General features: G+C 31.0%; 1 long non-coding RNA gene and 1 pseudogene across 2 annotated transcripts; both read left to right on the top strand.

Moving 5' to 3' along the window:
* Positions 1–4,863: 4,863 nt before the first annotated feature.
* Positions 4,864–7,303, top strand: LOC149494958 (casbene synthase, chloroplastic-like; annotated as a pseudogene).
* A 9,048-nt stretch (positions 7,304–16,351) lies between these two features.
* On the top strand, positions 16,352–18,467 carry LOC110009923 (uncharacterized). 2 transcript variants are annotated; one of them, XR_002284796.3, is made up of 2 exons: positions 16,352–16,949; positions 17,976–18,467. It is a non-coding gene; the product is annotated as an uncharacterized LOC110009923 (long non-coding RNA). The 2 variants fall into 2 exon arrangements; XR_016321646.1 differs by having other exon boundaries at positions 16,352–17,807.
* The last annotated feature ends 3,808 nt before the right edge of the window (positions 18,468–22,275 follow it).

Genomic DNA, 22,275 nt, shown 5'->3' with positions numbered 1-22,275 from the left:
ATAGTTACCAAAACAACTAATTTTTCCGAACATATCCATAATAATAATTTATGTTATTATTATATTTAATTCTATAAATACAACAATTCTAAGTATAAATAATATTTTAATAGCATCGATTATGTGTACTTAATATTATATTTAATATTATTATAACAAAGAATTTGAATAATATTATAATTTTTGTCTTTCTAAACTTCTATTAATATAGTTACTAATAATCATAAATAACAACTAACTTTTAATCAAAACTTCATAGTTTCTGTATGACTGAGTTTAAGTTGATCAATATCAAAATTATGTAATAATAATTATTAATCATAATTTAGTATTATATTGTGTACTATTATTATAATTATTATGGATAAGTTTTTTTAATTATCATGAGTTTCTTTAATTATTTTGGATTAAAAATTTATAAAACATAAATCAGATGGGGCAATTGATTATATAAGGCAAGCTCATGGTATGAACTGTCCGGAGACTTTTGCACCTACAGCAAAGTTAAATATTGTTTTTGGTCTTATCATCAATTACTATGGGCTGTCTTTTAAAAAACCTTGCTAAAAACCTACCCGTCTCTTTGTAGCTTTCTTTTTTTCTCTTTGGTGTTGGTTTAGATTTTGCTTTTCGAATCACTGCTGACAATCTTCTTTGATCCGCGGTGATTCCTTTTCATTTCTTTCCATTATTTTTCTTTCTTTATTTATATTTTTGTTAAGTTAAAACTTAGAATATATAGTCTTAGATTTATAATATTTAATAAATTTTAAATATTTTTGGTACTCACTTAGTGAGGTGTTTGTTTTGATTTATTAATTTTTCTTCTTTTATAGAGTTGTTCCTCGTTATTGATAAGGAGTTTTTATGTGATCTTTTATTTCTTCTTTATTAGTAGCTTAAGATATAAAATAGATCGTTGATTGCTCGTGGTTAGAGACTTTAGATAGAGTTTCTTTTATAAATAAAGTTTTGTAGTGCGAACTATTCTCCATTAAAGTTTGCACTTTAAAGTTTAAATTTTGGTGCAGGTGACAGCTGTAGTAAGTTTTAGAAAGAATAAAGTTCAAAATAATATCGCAGAAAGTTTTTTTTATTGTCTTATTTAAAAATAAATTAATTTTTACTCAGAAGATTAATTTATTTTGTCAAATTTATCTCCAAAAAGAATATATGAACACTTCAGATTTGTATTTTTATTTCTAGGAGAATATTACGATGTACTCAAATTATATTCTTTATTAATGAATTGTTAAATTTCTTAAAAAAAATATACAAAGAAGAAATTAAATGTAAAAATTGAAATTTGTCACATTTTAAATCGTTACGTATTTTTATTACCAGAAATTGAGTGTAATGACTTAAAAAAAACAGAGAAAAATCAAAAACATCAATCTTAAAATCAACAATAGAATTATTGACTAACTGATGATTTTGCCATATGAAATTTGGTTGGTTAAATATCATACTCAAGAGTAAAAGTCCTTTCAGAAAAAGAAAAACTAAAAATAACACGTGTAGAAGTCACATCAGATCACATCTACTACTAGTCTAACTTTATTAATGCAATGTAAACATATATAATTAATATAGCCTATTATGATAATAATTATTCCTAATTTTACAATTAATGCTACACCAATAAGAAATAATAAAAATTCTATCTCTATTCCATAATATTATCACATTTGAAATTTTTCACGTCCCTTAAGAAAATTATTAAATTTGTCTAAATTATTGTGAATTATTGAGTAAATTGATTATATTACCCTTAAGTTAATACTAATTCTTTTAAAAAATTATTAAATTGAAGCAATAATTATTGGTAACGTACAAAAGGTAAATATGAAAAAAAATATTTATTACTCATTGAAACTACGATTGTGACAATTATCTTAAAATAAACTATTTTTTCAAATATGACAAGTATTATGGAATGGAGGTAGTAGCTAGATTAATTTATATATAAGGAAATATATGGTGCATACAATAAATGTATTTCAAACTTGGTCAACCCAAAGGCAAACTTGAGTTCTTCTTGTATGAACCAAAATCAAAGAAGAGGATTTTCATATTCTTCCAATAAACAAACCAAACAAGAAAATTAATTCAAAAGAATACAAAGATGAGGCAAATTTTGTGAATTTTCATTTTTCTTTGTTTGAAATAACAATTTCTTTTTAATACTAATCAACCAAAAAACAAGTGAAAGAGACACTTACCTGAAAAGTAACAGACAGCACTAGTTATAATTCATTAAGAAAATTTTTTCAATTTTATAAATTTTACTAGTTGAAGACCCGCGCATCGATTTATAATCTTGGCATAATGTCAAATTCGAGGTACTTAGATTAATAATAATTTTATTTAATGTAACTTTTCATACTTCCTTAGTAAATTCATAATTTTGTAAAATTTATTCAATTTATTCGTTATTGTTTTATGAATTGAAATAAAAATGCAAAAATTCAATGTGAATTTTAATTAATTAAAATTCTGAGAATTGTATAAACTATACCATATTTAAGAAAAGGACCCGATAAAATACATAATAATATTAAATAACAGATATTAGGCTCTCATCAAGAAATTTCAATTTTCTATCTATTGTAGCACTCAAAGTCTCAAGCTCTCTGCTTGATCTCTCACTCTATTCAATTCTTCTCTTTCTCTCTTCAATTTCCTTTATTTGACTTCTCTCTTGTCTCTACCTCTCCCTCTTCTTGATATTCTATTGGACCAAATGAAGCTCATTGGTACGTTTGCGAAAGAATCGAAGAAGCATGATCGTGAAGTTGATTGAGTTTATGGCAAAACTTCTTTCGATGGTGAATATATATATACTGACAGTGAATATATCCGTATAAGATTAGAAGTTTGAATTAGAAAAATATACGTTATAGACTAACGGATAACAATTAAATTTATTTGAATTTTATCATTGGAAAATCTATTTTAAATACAAATTAGATAGAGAGTTAATTATTTTTATAGAGATATGATACAATGCGATTTTAAAAGTAAGATTAAAAGTAATTTTTATTACTATTATATGGAGATAAGAGATAAAAATAAAAAACATTTATATAAAAAGAAATAGAAAAAGCTTATAAATTTGTAAAAAACAGGAAATATAGAATGCATAAAAAGTAGAGTGTTATATCATCATTTTTAAAATATTTTTTACCTCAGGGTTATATATACTTTAAAAAATTTATAGTGTATACTTATTCAATTAAATTGGAATTAACTGAAAAAAATCAACTTTAGCATTTCTTTCAGTTGGATCACTAAGTTTTAATTTTGGTAGCACATGTTATTAAAAAAAAAATTAAATAACAAAAACATTTCAAAAAATACTGCACAATTTTGGACTTAAAACATAAGCTAATAGATTTTGATTATTCGGTAAATGTCTATTTACGAGAAAATTGAGTACATTGACTTGAAAAAAAAATAAATTAATCACCTACTAAAATCAGCTAAAAAAACCTATGGGTTATGGCTCACCTGGCAACGCAGACTGGACATATAGGAAGATATTTCGGGTTCAATTCCCACTTAACGCACCTGCAGAGACGAGGAGCTTTAACTGTGACTAAACCTTGAGCCGGATTAGACGATTCCAGGTAATGGGGTTTGGATTTAGACACTTTTAACTTTTTATAAAACACTATCTTAATTCTAAAAGTTAATTCCTTTTGTCAAAAACTCTAAAAGTTAACTATAATGTTGCTGCAGAACACAACCATAGTGTTGATTAATTTATATATTTTGAGTGACTTCCTTTCACTTTGATGAACTTATAATTACTGCATGTAAATGTTATATTCTTATTTGAAAATACAAGAAACCTGTTCATAAATTAAGGCTACCTCAAAAGAGATGTGTAGCACTCTCCTCCCTTATTTTTTGTCCTATTTTTTTTAAGTAAATAATATTTAAAATTTATTATTTTATCTTTATTTAGTATGCTTATTTATCAACAAATATAATAGTCAAACCACTGCATTATCATTAATTAAATCTTGATATAAATTAAAATAGAATATTAAAAAACTCTATGTAATCAGACATAATTTAATTAATTTCAAGAATAATTTAATATGAATCATTTAATTTTAATGGATATTAAAATTAGATTGCATAAGGACAAAAATATATATATATAATTTAATTATATTAACTAAATTTTCTTAATCGGTGTGCAAGTTAAACTGAAATAAAAATTATGGGATAGCTCGTTTGAAACAAATGAATTCCACAAAATTTTGTGGAATTCATTTGGAAATCCAATGTTTTATATTTGGAATGAAAAAAATACAAAGGAAATATTAATTATTTTTTCTGATAATACAAAAGAATTTATATGCCAATCAAAAACAATTATTATTTGGGGAGGCATTTTCATCATTTGAGACATCAGTAATCAATTCATTCTGTCTGTATTTTTAATAATTTAAAAATTATAGGGAATTTCAACATTTTCATGTGCTCTTTCAATTTTTATTTCACATAATCTCTGGTGGAGACAATCTGGCAATATACAAGCCAATTCATTATCTCTCTTTATAGAAACATGAGTAAAATTATAACCAATAACAACCTGATGATTTGAGTGCTAGCAACCTTATTTCCGTAAAGATGGAAAATAAATTCGATTCCTATGAAATGCATTAAATTATTACTGGCGGTATAGAAAGGGGCCGTGACCTTTTGTTTACAAACCAGCACGTAGCAAGTGCCATGAATTTTTGTTTCCAAATCAACACGTGGTAAATAGCATCCATCTATAAAAGGGCAGCCATGACCTTTTGTTTTCAAACCAACAAATTGAAGTTTATTCCTCTTTAGTTCTCAAAAATGACAATGCAACCTACAATTTTTGAAGCAAACTGCCCTAAAAAAATCCTTAGTACTCCATTCTTATTAAGCTTACCTAGTACTAAGCAGAACTATATTCATTTGGCTTCCTTTTCCTCAGCTAAGCCAACAGTTCGAAGAACACTTAAAGCTTGTTCATCAAAACAATCCGAGACAACAGTTCGTCCATTAGCCAACTTTCCTTCTACTGTTTGGGGGGAGCGCCTTGGCTCTCTTCCATTTGATCAATCGGTATGTCATTTTCATACGTACTGAGTATGCTCAAATATACATTTTAATATGTACTTGACTTTTTATATTTTTTGTATAGGGATTTGAATCATTAAGTAAACGAGTACAACTGTTGAAGGAAAAGGTAAAAAATGACATGTTAATGGCGCCAACAAGTGATCCGGTAGAAAAAATCGTCTCGATCGACTCACTATGTCGCCTTGGCATATCATATCATTTTGAGGACGAGATTGAAGAGAATTTAAATAAGATTTTCAATAACCAACCTAATTTTCTTAATGAAAATGATTATGATCTCTACACTGTTGCGGTAATATTTCGGGTGTTTAGACAACACGGTTTCAAAATCTCTTCTGGTAGGCAACTCTTTACATTTAAATAAAAATATTTGTTGAATATATATACAATAAATAACAAAAAAAGTTGATATATCAATATTGCATACCACAATTTTGCAAAATTAAAGTACACATATGATAGTCTAATTCGATTTTATGAATTGTGAATTAGATGTGTTCAACAAGTTCAAGGATAGTGATGGTAAGTTCAAGGAGTCCCTACTAAGTGATGTCAAAGGGATACTAAGCCTTTTTGAAGCTACACATCTGAGCATGCCTAATGAATCCATTTTAGATGAGGCCTTAGCTTTCACTAAGGCTTTCTTGGAGTTCTCTGCGGTTGAGTCATTCCCTGATTTTGCAAAGCATATAACCATTGCCCTAGAGCAGCCTGTACACAAAGGCATACCAAGGCTAGAGGCAAGAAAATATATCGATTTATACGAGGTTGATGAAAATCAAAATGAAGCTCTACTAGAGCTTGCAAAGTTGGATTTAACAGAGTACAATTACTACACCAAGAAGAATTAAGTCAATTCTCAAGGTAATTCATCTTTTTCTACCCATTAGAGTTATTTCTCATTAATCAAACTCTAATTAGAGTTTTGAACTTATAATTTTATGATCAGATGACTTATAAGTTAGCAATTAATGATATTTCAGGTGGTGGAAAAATTTGAATATTACTAAGCATGTTCCTTATGCAAGAAATAGAATGGCGGAAATCTTCTTTTGGACAGTTTCTATGTATTTTGAACCTCAATATGCAAAGGCTAGAATGATTGTTTCCAAAGTTGTATTGTTTATCTCATTAATAGATGACACAATTGATGCATATGCCACCGTAGAAGAAATTGACCGTCTTGTACATGCAATTGAAAGGTAATTGCACTAGTGCATTTTATGTGTGTATATATATTATTGTATACAGATTTGGATCACACCATTAAATGATGTGCGATTTTCCTTTTCTTCATTTTTTTTTTTAATTTCATTAGGTGGGATATGACCTTGATTGATCATCTTCCTGGATACATGAAAGTAATCTATAAATTATTGATCAACACCACGTACAATGAATTTGAAAAAGATTTGGAGGCAGAAGGAAAGTCTTACAGCATCAAGTACGGAAGGGAAGCGGTAATCTATTTTGCATAGAATCTTTAGTTAATCAAATTCATTTCTGAATTATAATTAATCTTTGTTTGTTGGTATCCAGTTTCAAGAACTAGTGCGAGCGTATTACCAGGAGGCTCTATGGAAGGCTGACGGAAAAGTGCCAACATTTGATGACTATATTTTTAACGGAGGAGTGACTTCGGGATTGCCTCTTGTTGCAACTGTATCTTTTATGGGAGTAAAAGAAATCAAAGGAATTAAAGAATTCGAATGGTTGAAAACCTATCCAAAGCTCAACCAAGCTGGAGGCGAGTTTGGCCGTATGGTGAATGATGTAATGTCTCATGAGGTACTTACTATATTAAAAACCAAATCCTAACACCTTTTTTGTTTTTATTAATTTAGTAATTTAGAACACATATCAAATGCTTAAAAATGCCTTTATAAATCACAGACTGAGCAAAATAGAGGACATGTTGCTTCTTGCATCGATTGCTATATGAACCAATATGGAGTTTCCAAAGAGAAGGCAATGGAAGAGATCCAGAAAATAGCTAAACGAGCAACTTATTATGCAGTCTAAATAAGTAGTATCAGTGGGTATCCTCATGAGAATTGTTAATCTTGTTCGTCTAGCAGATGTCAGTTACAAGCATGGAGATGGATATACTGATTCAAAGCATTTGAAAGACTATGTCAAAGGAATATTCCTTGAACCTATCCCCGTTTGAAGTCAATTTCATGGATATCTCATAATGCTAGTTTTCTACAAAGGAGAAAACTTTATGTATTCTCTAGATTCTTGTCCTATATATGTCTGCATAAATCATGTAACTCTTTTTTCTTTAATTTAAATAAATTATCTAATAAATTTTAATTATTCTCTATTTTCATCAAATTCTTATCTTATCGGAAAGGTTAATATATTTATATAGTAACTAGTGTTAAAACCTAGTAAAAGATGAAATAATCTTTCATAATATCATTCAAAAATAATAAATAGTATAATAAAATGATCATGATATGATTTATAAAATTGTATCATTGAGATATGTAAAAAAAAATTACAATGCTAAAATATGTTTTCTTAAGTATCATTCGAATCCTTTTACCAAAATATATAATAGCAAAAGTCATGCATAGAATATGACCTAAGGGTGTCAAAATGGGTTGGCGTGTTAGGTTCAACATGGATTCCCCTACACACGACATGATTAGGGTCAATGCGAACACGATCAATTTAATAATTATGTAAATTTATCGGCACGAACACGATACGAAAATTAGACAGGTAATATGAACATGATACGTTTAATCCACCTAATATCATAAATAAATTAAGTGGATTGTGTTGACCCATATATAACTCGTGCGATCCACTGAATATCATAAACAGGTTAAGTGGGTCATGTTGACTTATATACGACTCACTTAATATGTTTATAATATTTTTAAATCTTAACCTATTTAACTCTAATCGTATTTTAAAACAAATTTTGATTCATAAAATACATAAATTTTTTAAGATTCATAATAAAATAAAATAAAAAGTAATACAATAATAAAACTTAAATAGATTTTAGTTGGAGTATTTATATCTAACATTAAAATTACCTTTTTACTCTTAAATAAATGGGTTACTTGCCTAATCGGCCTGCCAACCCGCGACACAGTACATTTATATTTGTGTCATAAATGTATGACTCGTTTATGACACGAACCCGTTTAATATCAACCTTAATCTATTTATTTCGCATGTTAGGCGAACTGTTCAGATCTATTTTGACACCCCTAGGACTTGCATAAAAAATGCACACATGCTATTAATGTATTTTTCAATAGTGATAATAATTTTGAGAATTTAACTAATTATATTGAAATAAAAAATTAAATTTTATTATTTTATGTTTATGGTTTATTATAAATGATTATTTATTTATTTGAAATATTAATGTGTTATACTTATTTAGTGCAGTATGCCTGAAGCATATGAATGTCTTATGTTACTCAATTTTTTGGATATAAAAAAAACAAAATTATTTTTTCTCTACAAATTTATTTTTATAGTTTTTTTTTTTATTTTGCTTTTAATTCGAAGAGAAAATTATCAGAATTTTTTTTCCTTATATTCTTTTCTTATTTCCAAATAAAATAGTTTTTGCTTATTAATAATAGTTTAGTTTTCTTTTCTTTTTTCATCTTATATGACTTTATCTAAAAATATAAAAACAACTTATCTTCTTACAATTATACTAACTCCTTACACTTCGCAATTTGTCCTAATATCATAAATATATTAAATGGGTCGTGTTAACCTATATACAATCTGTATAACTCACTTAATATCATAAACATGTTAACTGGGTCGCTTTGACTTGTGTACAACCCACTTAACATGCTTATAATATTTTTAAATTTTAACTTATTTAACTCCAATTGTATTTTAAAATAAATTTTCATACATAAAATGCATACATTCTTCAAGATTCATAACTAAAATAAAAGTAATACAATAATAAAATTTAAATAGGTTTTCGTTTTAGAGTATTTATATCTAACACTAAAATTATCTCTTTACTCTTAAATAAATGGGTCACTCGCATAACTCCCGGCACAATACGTTTATATTCGTGTTATAAATGCGTGACTTGTTTATGACACGAACTCGTTTAATCTCAACTCTAACACATTTATTTCGCGTGTTAGGCAAATCGTGTTCCCGTATCATGACTCATTTTGACACCTCTAGTATGACCTGCATAAAAAAATGCACACACACTATAAAATGTATTTTTCAATAGTGAAATAAATTTAAGAATTTAACTAATTACATTGAAATAAGAAATTAATTATTTTTTTATTTTATGTTTATGATTTATTATAAATAATTATTTATTTATTTAAAATATTAATGTGTTATACTTATTTAGTGTAGTGTGTTATAAACGTATGGATGTCCTACTTATGTTACTTATTTTTTTTGATATAAAAAAAAAAAAAGAAAAGTAATTTGATTTTTAGAAAATTAAAAAAAAAAAAATCAAACTTGGACAAATGTGCTTGCACATCAATCAAATTTGTAAAACTTAGCTGACAAATTAATTATTGGTCCTACTATTCCTATTTTTGGTTTTTTAATTTTTAATAATTGATCGAACCTTTAGAAAATATAAAACAATTCATCTTCTTACAATTGTGCTAAATAATTATTGTCATCCTCTCATTTGGCAATTTCCGAGACTTACACTTGGTTTCTCTATAACACAAACTATCCTGTTTATATATATATATAGATTTTTCAATAGTGATAATGAAATACCCCGAATTTTTATTTTTGAAACTTTTGAAAATTTTATTAAATCAAAAATCTCGATTTTCAACTATATGGGCTATAAACACCAAACAATTTTAATTTGAGTCCAAAGTTTTGCGAGTTGGGCCCAAGCCCAAATATATTGTCGGAATTTTTTATTTGAGAACAGTTAAAATTTTCAAAAAATAATATAAAACTCCAGCAATTTAATCTATTATGAATATATATAAATTAATTATCCTAAAATCAAATATCATTACTATTAATATTTTTATTATTATTGAATAAATGGAGGAAATGTTACGGAATTTAACTAATATAATTAAAATAAATCGAACCGGACCCGGAAATCAAATTAATTTTTCGAAAACCACGTGAAAAAACCTGCAAACCGAGCAAAAAACGGGCCAAATCATTGAATTGAACCAAACCGGTTCGAATCGAACCGGAATGGCCCATTGTTCTCTATAACCATCTTTTTTTTTTATCTTTTCTTTCCTTCACCTCCTCCGCGCGTTCTTTTCCGCTCCTTCTCCCCTCCTCCTTTCCTGCTCAGCCCACCGGAGCTCCTCGCCGTCATTTCCTCTCCGCAGCAAGCTCCGACCCCGCCGCAGTGTTAACCTCGCCTCTTTCCGTTCGTCTCTAATGTCAGTAGCTGTCGCAGGAGGAGTCGCGACCGGAATCGCGTCAAGCCTCCTGTTCCGCGACTTTCCGGGGACGCTGGCTCCTCTCGCAAACGCGGTCTCTCCTTCGTCCTCCCCTTCGTCTCCGGCGGCTGCGGCAGCGCGGTTGAGATGCTGTTCTCCTCCTTTGGATCGACGGCAATGGTGGCAGCGGCTGTTGATGCCCGTTCCGGCTAGACCAGCCATGGGCTCAACAAATGGATGAAAAAATCAAGCTCCCTATGAAATTTCGAGTCTAGGGGTGTGTGGATCGCAAAATTTTGGGCAAGAACGATTTTTCGGCCGCCGTGTAGGCGGCGTTCTGGCTCCCGGCCGGCGAGGCAACAATGGACAGATTTTACTCTCATCGCGAGGATCGTGGAACCGTTGCCCAAATTTCATTCTGTACACTCTAAGACTCAATTCTCAATTTTTGTATAAATTCTGAATTAGTTAATTAATGAATTTAATTGAGTAATTGAGTAAATTAAATTGAATAATAAGAAATTAGGTTATTGGAATAGCCTAAATATATGTAGAACATTTTTAGTCCTTTGTAAATAAATTAAATTGATTAGTATGCGGATTTCGCGATAGCCGAATATGTTTAATTAATTGGTTTAGGATTTTAGGATAATGTAATTGGAAATTAGTTTAGAGTATTGTCAAATAAATTTCATGAACTATAATTGTAATTAGAAGATTTGACATGGAAATAAGAATTATTAGTTATTTTTTATGTAAGTTGATTATTTGTTGATGCAAGAGCTTAATGGATGTTGAGTTACGAATGCGGCGGATGGGAAGTGTTGTTGTGAGTTGCCCGACGGATGGGCTGTGTGTATTGATTGATAAACATATAATATTATTATGATGTTTAAACAGGTAGATAGTCATATTTCTAGGGGAGGTTCTGCCGAAATTTTGATAGAACCTAGACTAGTGTTAATTAATAACATAATAAATAAGCTTATTTAGATAAATTCTATAATTTGATACATAATAAATAAAGTGCTCTAATTATAATTATTAATATCATTATTATTCATTTAATTATTCAATTATTTATTTATTTATTTTCAGTATTATTATTTATTTTATTATTGTTGTTTATTGTTAATACTATTTATTTATTTATTTGCATTGATTTTGGATGTCTAATTGTGCATTGTATTATGATGTTTAATTGATTAATATGCTTGCATTTAATTGCAATACTTGATTAATTGTGTTGTGATAATGCTATGCTTTGTTTGTGTGGAATTGGGATGAAGTGGGTCACCATGGATTTGTGAGAACGGTCGATAAAGCATGGATCCTGATTATGATGAAATTATGAAATTGGACAATCGGCCGGAAAAATGGGAGATCGGCGCCCCCGTGTGCACCTGATACCATGGATAGAAACCACAAGGTGGTCTCTTATTGGGCGCACTTGATAATCTAGATTTTATGGTAGCCCGCAGGGTGACCTCCTGTTGTGTGCGCCTGATGATCTAGATTTGACGGAGACGACCGGGATGCCTCGTGTTGGTATGGAAAAGAAAAGAGAGAATGTAAAAACAATGAGAGGACTGGTCGTGTGAGGATTAGACCGGTCAGCCAGGTATGGGGGATTGGCTCCCCAGGTGCACATGTTTGAGAGGATGGGCTAAGTGAGAGTACGGCTCGTCGAGAGTTTCGGTGACGCCACTGACTAATTTCCACGTGATGTGATTATATGAAGATGTTAATGATTGTGAGTGCTGATGATATGCCATTTGTATGACTGACCGCGTGAGCATATAACTAGTCGAAGGACTAGATTGATATATTTACACATTTGTGTGAATGCGTGTGTTGTGCAATAATTATTACTCTTAGAAACTCACATGTCTTGTTTAATTTTTTTTCAGGAAGTAAGTTTTTCTTTAATTCGACTTAGGCTATGTTTTTTCGGCGCAGGGCAATAGAGAAATCTTCCTAGTTCCATAATTATTTTATTATGTAATTATATGTATAAAAGCTATGTATACCAAACAATTAGTGACTCCGCAAGTGTAGAATTTACTTACATTTAGTCGTGTATTATTATAGACGAAATAATTCTGTGAGCCCATATTAGAAATGTGATGTATTGTAAATTGGGCCCGGACTATGGAATGTTGTAGAAGATAAATTTGGGCCGAGATGTAATAAAATCTTGAGGTTTATTTTTTTTTAGTAATATGGGCTGAATGTTTGAAATTTATATTGAGATAGTAAATTTTAGTGTTTCAGGCTTACTACGGGCCTCGGGGCCTTTAAGCTTACCTGGGCGTTAGTGCCGGTCCGGCCCATGAAAACGGGTCATGACAGATAATAATTTTAAAAATTTAACTAATAATATTGAAATAAAAATTAAGTATTTTATATTTTATATTTATTATTTATTATAAATAATTGTTTATTTATTATTATATCTCGTACGTTCCCGTATCTCGTGTCCATGTCTGTGCAACTTTACTTTTGGTATATAAGACTACTTCATATATCAAGGTAATTATTAAAATAAGAAATTAAATATTTTTTATTTTATAATTTGGGTTATATGTATTTTAATTTAAACTAATTATATTAAAATAAAAAATGAAGTATTTTTTATTTTATGTTTTTTATTTATTATAAATAATTATTTATTTTATCATATATCACGTACGTTCCGTATTTCGTGTCCTGTGTCCGTGCAACTTTGCTCCTAGTATAAATTAAGTATTTCTTATATTATGACTTGAGTTATTTGTATTTTAATTAAATTTAATGCATTATCTCGATGGGATGTAACTAATAGATATTATCATGACAAAGACACTAAAACTATGAAACAATTTATCTTCTTACAATTGCTGTCATTATAACTTATCTTCTTATAACCGTGTTAAATAATTATTGTCCTCCTCATACTTGGCAATTTCAGAGACTTATACTTAACTTTCATATAATACAAACTGCTATGCTTATATATATATATAGATTTTGAACTTTTTGATTTCTAATAAAAATATTATTACAAGCTAATTTTAAAATGAATATTTTAATTGTGGGTGAATCACTCAAAATCGATCCAACCAACTGAATGTTCACCCCTTACAAGACTCATAAATAAGTAGGCAAATAATCTGCCTTGTATCATGTAGTCTTCTCCTTGTCACACAAGTGCATGACATCTCTTATTCTTTCTCTTATATATATAACGGTCTTAGCTCTCATATTGAATGTGTGTTCTCCAACAATTTGTGTTAAACCAAACTAAATAGATTTAATTGATTTTGAGCGGATTTGAATTTATTGTTTTGGCTTAATGAAAATCGAGACGAGCTAAAAAAATTTTGATTTTTTTAACTAAAATCGAAACCGAACTAAACATATGTTAAAAAATAAATCAAACCAAATAGAACCAATTTGATTTGGTCAATTTGGTAGGTTATATATATATATATATTTATAGGTTCTAACTAAGCCTCAATGGACTATCCCAAGCGCAAACCAATTTCTAGACCTTGTTCTCAATTTTCCACTCAGCATTTTGAATACTTGCGGAATCCAAACTCAAATAAAATAGACCCAAGTTTGCATGAGCCCAATAAACATTATTTTTTGGTGTTGCATGAGCCCAAGTTTGGTTGATGCAACATTTTTTTGGATGATACAACAGAAAATTTGTTGATCACATTTGGTTCATTATTCCTTGTGTTTGAAGCTTCTGTTCTCATTGATTATTTTGCTGATGGCCAAAATACGTAATTTAACCTATGAATTTTGATAAAAAAAATCTTGTAACACTCTGAACTCTAAAATCGATCTTGTGACATCTTAAATTTAAATTTTTAAAATAATCTCACACCTTCTTGCACTAAAAATAATATTTCTTTAAGGTTTTAGCTTTTATATCCAAAATATTAATATGATATGTCATTATTACAACTTTTGGAACAATAATTTTTAAATTTTTTTGAATGATACAACAGAAAATTTATTGGATCAAATTTTGGTTCATTATTGCTTGTATTTGAAGCTTCTATTCTCATTATCTATTTTGTTGATGGCAAAAACATAATTTAACCACTGAATTTTGACAAAAAAAAATCTTGTTTATTAAGGTTTTTAGGTTTTATTTCCAAAATCTTAAATTGATATGTGATTAATATAACTTTTGAAAAATAATTTTTACATTTTTTTAACTATCCAATAAGTGCTTAATCGATTTAATTTTATAAGTTGAGGTGTTTAATAGATCGAATAAAAATATTTGACAGTTCCAATTTTATGAGTTAAAATTTTCAGTGTATAAAATTAAAAGTTAAGAGTATGACAAGGTTTTTATGTGAAAAGTGCGTAGACCGGTGACGGTGAATTTTTATACGGAGACTTTTGATGATTTTAGCTTCTGTTCATTTCACATCTTTAATCGTAACACGTTATTAGCAGATTTAGCATGTAGTATGTTGATTGGTTGGGTAATTTTCGGGAAGATTACCAGCAGTAATCTTTTCTCATCTCAAAGGAATTTCTACTTGTAACTTTCTTCCTTACTGTTTACTTAAAGCAATATTTGTGGTTGGGTATCAATCATAGTTTAGTGGAATTTTATGCTTCATTGCTGCATCTAAGCAGCTTTCTTCACTTAATATTTCTAAATTAGCTTTGAGTATATGCGGGTGCTTATCAGCTCATATTCAATGCTCGATTATATTAAGTTTTTTTTTGGACCTTTTTGATATTTAATAAAATTATTTTGGTAAAAAAATTGTTAGCAATACTTGGAGGAAGCAAAACAATCGAATCGAGTGTATATATATATATATAAAGCAAGTATTTTTTTCGCAAGAAGTTCACATGTTACATTTCTTAAATAAATGCTCTTCCATTGCTTTTGCCACATGATATTTTTAAATTTTGGTGATGACATATAGGATTATACTGTCACATAGAACTCTTAAATTTTGATAGTGCCACATAGAATTTAATTATTAATTATAATGTTATATAAATATTGATGTTAATTATTCAATTATCATAATTAATACATCTTATTAAATAATTATAATTATTATAATATTGTAACCTATCTTTCTCAATTAAAATTACATAATATTGGTATTAATTGTCATTCAATTATATCTATTAAATAATTAAAATTATTATAATATTATAACCTGATTTTTAATTAAAGATTATCATAATTTTGATGTTGATTATCATATTAATATTATAATTTATCTTTTAAATTAATATTAGTATAATATTGATATTGAAAATCGCTATAATTAATCATAATTATCATCTATTATTATGAATGAAAATTTTATATTTAAAAGAATGATAGAGAAGGTTAACGGTGAAAATATTTATTAATAGTTTTATTAACAATGAATTTCCAAACATTTTAATATTTATTTATCTTAAAATTGTAATATATAGTTGTCATTATTAGTTTTAATGATAATATATTGAATTGCAATTAGTTATTTATTATTATACTATAAATAGAGAAAGCTTTATGAGGTTTGGTAAGACCAATTTTTTTTTTTTTTTTTTGTAATTTAAATAATTCTTATAAAATTTCTTTTTGACATTGATATTTTTTTTTCTTTTAATTTCTATTTCTCTATCAAATTAAGAAAAGTTAAATAAATCATGAGAGAAAGCTATTAACAGATGGCAAAATACAGAGTTTGGACACAAAACGAGGAGATATAGAAAACATAGAACCAAGTTAAATGGTACGGTAAGGATCATGTTAGTATTTATTATACTAAATTAGTTATTCTAGAATCCTAGTTGGCAAGTCAGTTAGAGATGAAAAACAACTTGTTCTAGAAGCTGTAACGAAATAAAGCTGTAAAGCTCATATATGTGTAAACAGATTCATTTCTCATTCAATGAAAATATCTTCCAGAATTTTCCAATTTGTTTTCTCTAAAATTTCTGTTATGGTATTGGAACACGTCCTTTGATCTGCGAAGCTCTTAGTGTTTATTGTTCTTCGTGAGTTCTTGATTCAAGTTTCCTTTGATATTTGCTGAAATCATTCTTAATGTTTCTTATTCCTCAATTTTGAAGTAAAATTGTCAATGATCACCTCCAGAACCCTTCTAATCCATATTTCCTTCATCTTATTGAAAATCCCTCCCTTGTCTTAGTCTCACCTATTCTTTTTGGTTCTAATTACCTCTCATGGGCCAGAGCCATAAAGATGGCGCTAATTTCAAAGAACAAAATGGCGTTCGTTAATGGTTCAATGCCTCCACCATCACAGGCTGATCCAAGGTACTCAACCTAGGAGAGATGTAACACCATGATTCTGTCTTGGATCACAAAGTATGTTATGGATTGATAAGGCATCTGATGTATGGAGTGATTTGCAAGATCTTTTCTCTCAAGGTGATGTATTACGAATCTCAAATCTCCAAGAAGAAATTTCTAGTTTTAAGCAAGGACAGTTGTCTTTAATTGAATATTTTACTCAATTGAAAATCTTGTGGGATGAGTTGCTCAATTTCAGGCCTATACCTACTTGTTCTTATGGTGCAATTGGTGTGTTCAAGACATTTATGGAGAATGATTGTGTGATTAGGTTTTTGAAGGGCCTGAATGATCAATATGCCCCATGTTAAATCTTAAGTAATGATGCTAGATCATCTGCCATCTGTGAATAAATTTTTCTCTCTAGTTATACAACAGGAGAGGCAGTTGTTATACACAAGTACTTCTGAGTCAAAGGCTTTATTGAATAAATCTTTTAGGCCAAACACTAGTTTTAATAACTCTTATGGAAACAAGAATGGGAACCACAATTCTTCTGGCAATAGAATTAGTGGTAATGGATTTCAGATACCTATTCAAAAGCATACTCTCCTCAGATGAATAGAAATAAGATGAACTCAGGAACTAAGTTTTGCACTTATTGTGGTAAACTAAGGCATACAGTTGAGACTTATTATAAAAAGCATGGTTACCCTCCTAATTTTCAGTTTAAGAACAATGCAATTCAACCTACTGTTAATTTGTTTGATGCTAGTAATTTTTCTGCAGTAGATTCTCATAATGTTTCAGAAAATTCAAATATGTTCTTTACACTAGACCAAGACATGAAGTTGCTTTCTCTCATTCAAGAACAACCATATTGGACTCATTGAACAACTGACAGCATAGATTATGCTTGCAATAATGTTGTGACTCCTACATAACAAAATGCAACCATTGAACTTATGAACTCATCTGTCCTGGACAACACAATAGGTAATTCTATGATTCTTCTTAATCAAACAGCACATCATTCATGGCTTCTAGACACAGGCGCCACCGATCATATCTGCTTCTCTCTTTCATTGTTCACAATATGTAGAAAGATTAAGCCAATTATTGTTAAACTACCTGATGGAAGCTTTGTTACTGTTGCTTATTCAGGAACAATATTTTTCACAGAAGAATTTCAATTGACTGATGTGTTATACATACCAAGTTTCAAGTTTAACTTAATGTCAGTCTGGCATGTAGCTTACATTTTGAAGGCAATACTTGTGTTATCTAGGATTACCTCACATCGAAGAGGATTGTACAGCTGAAGTTCAAGCTGGTCTCTATGTCTTGACTTCTCCAACAATTTCTCATCTGGTGAATTCTATTTGTGCTATTGCTGCTTCTACTACTGTAGTACCAAATGTCTCATTTCCGATGGAGCTTGTATGGCATTATAGACTTGGGCACTTATCAAACCCAAGGTTACTTGAAATTTCTAAGATTTTCCTTTTGTTCAATGTAATTCAAATACCATGCCTTGTGATTGCTGTCATTTGGAAAAATAAAGGAAACCATCTTTTCCAATAAGTGAGTCCGTCATTAGTTCTGCTTTTGACTTATTGCAAATGAATTCGGGGGTCACTGTCAGTTCCTTCTTTACACGGACAAAGGTACTACCATTGTTGATGATCACATTAGATTTTTATGGATTTTCTTAATGAAAGCCAAATCATAAGTGAGATCCTTAGTTCAAGCTTTTATACAAAAATATTGAAACACAACTTTTATACAAGTAAGAAAAGATAATGGCATTGAATTTAAATGCATGAGTTTTACAAAATTAAGGAAATTTAACATCAAACTTCTGTGTAGAGACACCTCAACAGAACGACATTGTTGAAAGGAAGCATTAGCACATTCTAAATGTGACTAGATCATTGCTCTTCCAATCCCATTTGCCCAAATCTTTTTGGTGTTATGATGTACTGCACTCAATGTTCTTGATTAATAGAATCCCTACTCCTTAAATTACAGAATGAATCCCCTTACCAAAAACTCTATCAAAAACTTCCAAATTACCAATAACTTAAAGTGTTTGTCAAGCCTATGCTACAGCATTGTCCTCTCACAGACAAAAGTTAGATCCAAGAGTTAGGAAATCAATCTTTTTGGGTTTTAAACCTAGTACAAAGGGTTATGTCCTCATGGACCTCAAAAAAAGAAAGATGTTCTCATCTCGACATGTGATCTTTTATGAAAACCATTTCCTGTTTATTAATCCTTTATCCCCTACACATAATTTTTCACAACTTACAATTTCCACTTTCACCTCTTACCCTACTGCAGATTTGTTTGATCCTTACCCAACATCTACTGTCCATTCTTAAACAATATAGCCTTTGTCCTCTAATTCGCCCCCTCTCCTTTACCATCTCGACCCCAAAGAATAAGAAGAGCCCCATAATACCTTAAAGATTACCATTGTAATCTGACCACAACACATTCTTCACTAAACAACTACATTAAACACCCTTTATCTGCAGTAATCTCTTACCAACACATATCCCCTTCCTATTTTCATTTCATATCCAATATTACTTCTGTTGTTGAAACCAAATCATATTGAGAGGCAGTTAAACATCAAGTTTGGAGGGATGCCATGTCTGCTGAACTAGAAGCATTAAACAAGACTCAAACTTGGACTTTAGTCACACTTCCACCTGGAAAAACTCCAATAGGCTACAAGTGGGTGTACAAAGTCAAGCACAAGTCAGACGGGAGCATAGAGAGACATAAAGCCAGGCTAGTGGCTAGAGGTTATACCCAAATTGAAGGACTGGATTTTCTTGATACATTCAGTCCTGTAGCAAAGATGACTACCATTAGACTATTACTTGCTTTTGCTGCAATTAAACATTGGCATCTTCATCAATTGGATGTTAACAATCCATTTTTGCATGGAGATTTAATAAGGAGGTTTATATGACACGACCTCAAGGTCTCACAGTATTACCCAATCAAATTTGTAAACCTCAAAAGAGCCTTTATGGCTTAAAAATCTTAGTTTGATGATGTTTTATTTGTTTCTCTTACTTATATATAATGAGTAAGTTACTTTGTCAATTTAAAAATCTTATATTTGTAAATGTAAGTATATTTGATTCAGTATTAAATTAAATTGATAGGTTTGATTCTGGGATGTATACAATTAAGTTTATGCAATCACTGCACTCTGTTAAAGATAAGAAGTTTAAGGTACATGTTCAATATCTATGATTTATTTATTAAATTAAATATTTATTATAAGCATAATTATAATATTTTCAAATTTACCTTATTTGTGTGTTGCTATTGTGAACCCCTCCCCCAAATATCATATGCATATGGATGCATGTGACTAAGGACAGAAATGCACGTGAATGTATGAGTCGCCACCTTGTTTAATTATTTTAGGGTAAACTAGGAAAAAACCCTAAGTGACTCCAATTTTAATTAACCTGGTTACTAGATTAATTATCCCAATGTTTAAAGCACAGTCTGCGAACCCGAGATGGATCCCGAGACTATGTCATGCTGATGAACTAACCGATGAATGAATGCTTTGCAAGGTGAATGATGTAATTGGACCAAATGAAATGTTTATGTGATTTTGACTTGCCACCCGGGGTGAAATCCCGAACGTGCCTACGTACTTCCGTTTGAATGGAAGATCAAAGTCAACGTAGTTCGATAGGCCTTCTTTGAAGGGCTTTGAAGGTGTATGCTTAATGCATTAGTGTGTGTATGCTTCGTGCATGTTTGTGTATGCTTTGTGCATGAGTGTGTGTATGCTTTGTGCATTTTGTTTAGGCATTTTGCCAAAGGATCGATTGATTCGATTAGGCGTTCGTCGCCAAAAATGTTGGTTTTAAGGCATTTGTGCCAAAAATGGTTGTCGGGCGATTTGTCGCCAAAGTCGTTGATTTTAAGGCTCTTAGCCAAAATGGCTGATTTAGGCAATCTGTTTGCCAAAATGATGTGATTGGGCGATTGTCGCCAAAATGATTGATTTTAAGGCTTTTAGCCAAAATGTGTTGATTTAAACAATCTGTTTACCGAAAGTGTTGATTGGGCGATTGTCGCCAAAATGATTGATTTTAAGACCTTTGGCCAAAAAGTGTTGATTTAAGCAATTCGTTTGCTAAAATGTGTAATTTAGGCGATCGTCGCCAAAATGGTTGATTTTAGGCCTTTGGCCGAAAATTGGTTCATTTTAAGGCATTTTACCAAAAATGTCGATTTTATGGCTTTGAGCCGAAAATGTGTTGGTTTAGGCAATTAGTTTGCGAAAATGTGCGATTTAGGCTTTAATGCCACGATTATCGATTAATCGGGTGTTCGAGCTTAATCACCATTTATTGTTGAAACGTGATTGATTAAGGCTTTTAGTCACAATTATTGATTAATTGGACTTAAGCCAGATTTGTTCGAAATAAGGCAATTGAACCGTAGTTATTAATTAACTAGGCTCTTTTAGTCAATATTGTCGGATTTAAGGCTTTAATACCACGATTATTGATTAACTGGGCATTTAAGCTTAATCAAATTAAATAAGGCAGTTTATTTACCAAAAAATAATGACGTGGATGCATTTATGCAATCGTAGAATTATTAAGAGTAGAAGAGAAATATGCATGAAGTGCTAAAATTAAATAGGCAGAGTTTTGTTTACATACCTGATTTAATCGACGACCGCTTCTTAATTCCAGATTAAGCTCCTCGCTTAGGAAATATTAATTAATTTTAATTTATTTAATTTTAATGTCCAAATATCACAATAAAAATGCAATAAAAATTAAATTAAATGCAAAAAGCGGTAAAGAAAACGCAAGGAGCGTGAGAGGGGGAAGGATTCATCCGTCAACACGGACAGAGGTGCCAAAATGGTCTGAAAATGGCCTATTTATAGGCCATTTTCGGGTCCCCGGCGGTAGCTACCGCCTGTCTTGGCGGTAGCTGCCGCCGAAGGAGCTGGGTGGCAGCTGTCGCCCGGCTCGGCGGTAGGCACCGCCTGGGAGGGCAGTGGCTACCGCCCTGTCGGTGGGGCGACAGGCCCCGCCCGCGCAGGGCGACAGGCCCCGCGCGCGCTGGCGGCAGGGCTCGCCCAGGGGGTGGGGGGCCAAGCCTAGCCCGCGCGGGGCGACAACCCCCGCGCGCGTTGGCGGTAGGCCTCGCCCGCGCGGGGCGAGAGGCCTCGCCCGCGCTGTGGGGCGGCAGCTACCGCCCAGTTTGGGCGGCTGCTGCCGCCAGGCCCGGCGGCCGGCCCCGCCGTGCCCGGCGGCCGGCCCCGCCGTGGTCGGTGTGGCCACCGTGCCTCGCTCCGGGAGCCTTTTTGGGAGTTCCGAACCTCCAAAAAATATTCCGGGACCTGTTCCGCGATCCTCGCGACATTCCGGACATTTTAAGTACCATATTGGCATACTTTCGG

This window comes from Jatropha curcas, chromosome 7 (assembly GCF_041381405.1).
Source record: "Jatropha curcas cultivar XTBG-Jc1 chromosome 7, XTBG_Jcur_1.0, whole genome shotgun sequence".
NCBI lineage: Eukaryota > Viridiplantae > Streptophyta > Magnoliopsida > Malpighiales > Euphorbiaceae > Jatropha > Jatropha curcas.
Note: the sequence above shows the minus strand (reverse complement) of the source record. Positions and strands in the feature narration are given on the sequence as shown.